Source organism: Dermacentor silvarum, chromosome 6 (genome assembly GCF_013339745.2).
Source record: "Dermacentor silvarum isolate Dsil-2018 chromosome 6, BIME_Dsil_1.4, whole genome shotgun sequence".
In the NCBI taxonomy this organism is placed as follows: Eukaryota; Metazoa; Arthropoda; class Arachnida; order Ixodida; family Ixodidae; genus Dermacentor; species Dermacentor silvarum.
Window position 1 is genome coordinate 138,412,578 of NC_051159.1, and position 4,673 is coordinate 138,417,250.

Below are 4,673 nucleotides of genomic sequence, written 5' to 3' on the forward strand. Positions count from 1 at the left end.
AGTGAAATGCAGTCCCCGAGAAATATATAAGTACACGTGTCAATATCGCGGCTTACTTCCCTCGCATACCATTTTATTTATATTTTACGTGGAGCTCAAAAGCTCTCAATGAAGAGATTGCAGAGAAAGGAATATACCATGTACTGAAAATAAATGCTACTTGGAACGAGAAATACAAGCAGGAAAGCGTTTTGGTTTTCTTTCTCGTGGGTTGAGTGGATCGTTGGGGAAGCCGCGAGAGGATAGCGGTTGCGCAAAATGCTCCTATGACGACTGTTCGCAAATGCAGTGTATGAATGATTCTACGCCGGCAAACACTTCTGCTGCTCCGAAGAAAAAGATGGAGTTCTGGTATACTTGCTGAAAGTACAACACAAACGAACCCTTACACCCATAAATTATTATCTGTTTGATTGCATTTCATTTACCTGTTCTCATTCTTGATCCCAGAAGGAATGTCAGTGGTATTACAAAGCCTCCTCAGGAACAACTCAGTCACTCTCAACAAATAGTTTTTCAAAACTCCTGAAGCAATGTTTTCGTAAACTGCAAAGCATAAAAAAATTGAAAAATTAAGCACTTCTCAAGAAACCTTCCGTGAGGGTGAGCTTCAAATTTCTTTTGCAGCGTGCAATGATTTCTCTCTGTACCGGGTGTTCAAAGTGAAGCTTTACGAAATTTTTACAAATCGCCTGGGGTAGGTAGCATAATTCTTATCGTTGAGCTGGGTTATTCGAAGCGGCGAACATTAGTAGCACGAGAAATCGAAACACATATTCAACTAATTACCAAAAATTGACTAATGAACTTCTTAGTTATTTACTTTACGACATATACAAGCTTAAGCAAGCCCCATCCTCTGTTAAACTGCTCGCTTATTACTACCTAATTCGACCAAACCTCGAGTACGCCTGCATTATCTGGGATCCCTACACTCAATGTAACATAAAAAAACTTGAACGAATCCAAAGACAGGCTATTCGGTTTGTTTACAACAAATTTTCCACATTCGAATCGCCAACTGAACTAATGAGGTCTAAAAATATTGCTATACTTGAATCGCATCGAAAAAAATTACGGCTTGACTTTCTTTCTCAGATAGTTAATAACAAATTGGCACTCGACCCGGCATGTATATAAGTCCGCTAGTAACAAGACCTATATACTCGCCAACATCACCAAAATGCCCTAACCCCCTATTTTGCCCAAATCAACCTATTTAAATACTCTTTCTTTTCACGCATCAATAATCACTGGAATGACTTGCCTTTATAAAACTTGTGTCACGATTGTTTACTTTTCGTATGAACATTATTGCCGTATTGTTGCAGCATTTTGATTTATTGATATTGTTTTCCTTTATGTGACCTAATATTGTATTTTATCCACCCTGCATGGACTTCGTGTCCGCCAGTATGTATTAAATAAATAAATAAATAGATAAAATACAAAAATAAAAATATTTCAATTGACGAGTGCCGGTGAGCTTGCACTTGAAATGAATTTTCAGGATGACACCGTTGCGAGATATTATTCCCAAATTCTGGGGCGAAATACATGGGCGTTCCCTTTACTTTGTTCTTCAATGTATAAAACAGCATTTTGGTAAAAAGTAATTGGAACAACACTACATTTTTACGGTGAGTCTGATGGCGCATATCTCCTAAACAGGTGTCATTCTGGAAATTCAGGTCTAAGTGGATACGCCTGACATGCTCACCGGCTACAATTCGTAAATTCTAATATGTGTCATAAAGTAAATAACTAAGAAGTCAATTAGTGAATTTTGCTACTACTTTGAATATGTGTGTCGATTTCTCGTGGTACTAATGTCCGCCTCATCGAATAACCCAGCTCAATAACAATTATGCTACCTGCCACACGCGATTTCTAGAAATTCTGTAACAATTAAAACTGAGCACCTCTATAAGATGCAGATATTTAACTTATTGAATATTGCGTGCTCCTACGCTCCTACAGTCTACATTGCTTTCTCTTTTATTTTTTCGTCATTCTCTGCACAAAAATTAGTAACTCCTTGAAAAGGCTCTACATTCACCGTTGTGTAACTGTAGGTAAAATGGGTGAATGTTGTCGGAGATCGTTATTTATGGCAGCATACCTCAAGAGACTGGTATTTAGTGTTAGTAAACTATCAGCTATAGAAAGACAGCGAGCCTTTCAATTGTTAAAGCGAGCAAGATAAGAAGAGCACAATAAATGGAGAGAGCAGCTTACTTTATTGAGAAGCTGCAGATGTTAACCTGTTTTTCCCTCACATGGGGTTGCGCGAGTTGAGTGAGAAATACGTGCGAACAATTAGTAATTCAAAAAAATGCATCAGATCAAACCAGTTGGAACCTATATAAAGCGAAGCTTTATGTGTGTGTGTGTATAAAGGGTCGAAACACGAGTAAGCCTACCACACGCACACGGAGAGAGAGGGATGCCCAAGCACGGACGCGCACAAAAATTATACCGAACCTTTGGCCAAGCGGAGTTGCTGACTACTAGCGAGTACGACTTGAATGTATCATGGTTTGCGAGGAAGCATGCGCATAGGTGGGTAGCGCGTTTTGAACCCATTCTATCCGCGATAAGCCCTTACTTCATTACCTCGCTGCAGCAAATGCACGAAGGTGAGCTTTCTGGTTCTTTTTTTATGTCCCTCGCGCGACCGGCGCCGCGACTTCCGTGGTGATGATGATGATGATGATTTAATGGCATCCCCTTTGAAATGAGGTGGTGCCAAATAGTCACCTAGCCTGCTTGATTTAATCAAGTATACTATACATGTTCTTTATCTAGCATTTTTGTATACCTCTCATTATTCTTCTTTTTCAAAAATTTACCTTGTACCGCTACCTATGATTTCAAGAGATCAGGTCGTATGCATCTTTCCCCTGCGTTTTTTCCACCAGTACTCTAATCGTCTCTTGCTTATCTCTACGAGTGATCTCTAGATGTTTCCTTACACTTTAAACCCAAGCGCTTTTGGGAGTTGCACGTTACCTACGGTTCTCGCTGGGTGGATCTCGTCGCATTCCATTAGAATGTGCTGAGTGGTCTCTGTATCTTTACTTGCAGCATACACATGCCTCATCTAGTTCCGAATATTTGCTCCGGTATGTTTTGGTCCTTAGGCAACCGGCTTGAGCCCCAAATAGCAAGGCATTATTGCCCTTTCTGTTATCGTACAGATTTTCCCTTCTGATTTCTTTCTTTCGCCGGGAGTGTACGTCATCGGTTCCGGCTGTGGTTGAGCTGATACGGGAACTTCTGGCACTTCCAGTAACCGCTGAATCTCTTCTTTGACTATGTCAGCGATGGAGGCCACCTGAGGCTGCAACCTTGGGCATAACTTGTGCAGCTCTTCCCGTACGACCGCTGTGATCGTCTCTCGCAAGTCGTCGGCGCCTAGTGCTTGAGCTTCGGCGTAGTTTGTCGGCGCACGGCGGTTGTATTGCCTGGCGCGCATTTCAAGCGTCTTCTCGATTGTTGTGGCCTCCGAAACAAATTCTGCGACTCTCTTGGGCGGGTTGCGTATCAATCCGGCGAATAGTTGCTCTTTGACACCCCGCCTCAAGAACCGAACTTTCTTTTCTTCAGACATGTCGGGGTCGGCGTGGCGGAAGAGGCGAGTCATCTCCTCCATGAAGATCGCGATGTTCTCGTTCGGCAATTGCGCTCTGGTTTCTGAGAGAACTGCGGCCCTTTCCATTCGTACGACACTCGTGAGGGTCCTCACGAAGTTCTCATGAAATAGGTCCCACGTTCTCTGTTCTCATAGGTCTCTGTTCTCAAACCAGGTCCGAGCAGCGTCATCCAAGGAAATATAGACATGGCACAGCTTGTCATCGTCACTCCATTTGTTGAACGTCGCGGTCCTCTCGCATTTCTCCAGCCAGGTTTCAGGGTCTTCAGCCGATGATCCACGGAAGGTCGGTGGCTCCCGAGATTGTTGCAGCAGGATGGGGGACCCCGGGGCTGTCATGGGCGTTGTTGACTTGGCCTTGATCGCTGTGGTCTTCTCGGGAAGAAGTCCGTACACCGGCAAAAGTCCTTGCTGCCTACGGCTAGCTCACTGGTCCTTGGCGACGTTGGTGTCCTCTGGTTTCGGGCTTGAATCGCGGATTTGTGAGGGCGTTCGGTGCATGAACGCAATAGCACTTCCACCAGATGTCACGTAGTAGTGACGGTGAAGAAACAATCGCAAAACTGTGATTGACGAAACGGACTTTATTGGGCGAACCTGTGCCCTCAAAAGCAAGTTGCACTCGAAGCACAACGATGGCGGAGACTATGTGCACAGTCGGCGATCATCGAAATCTGATCGGAGGCGAAACGCGTCGGATTTTATACATGAGTCATCGAAGGTTCCAGAGCAATCCCTGGTGCCTACGCGTTATCCAGAAGTACTAGACAATTCACGTCACTCATACAGTCAGACTACATAAGTGCCGGTGACAACTGGCAAGGGATAGTAGCATCGATAACGTGCGAGAAACTTCCGATACATGCAGGCGCGTCCTGCACCTAGCGATAACGTTGAACATTTGTTAGCAGGTGAAAGCGGTCACCGATAAAGATAAACAAGTACATGTGTCAGTATATATATAATATAATATATATATATATATATATATATATATATATATATATATATATAGTAA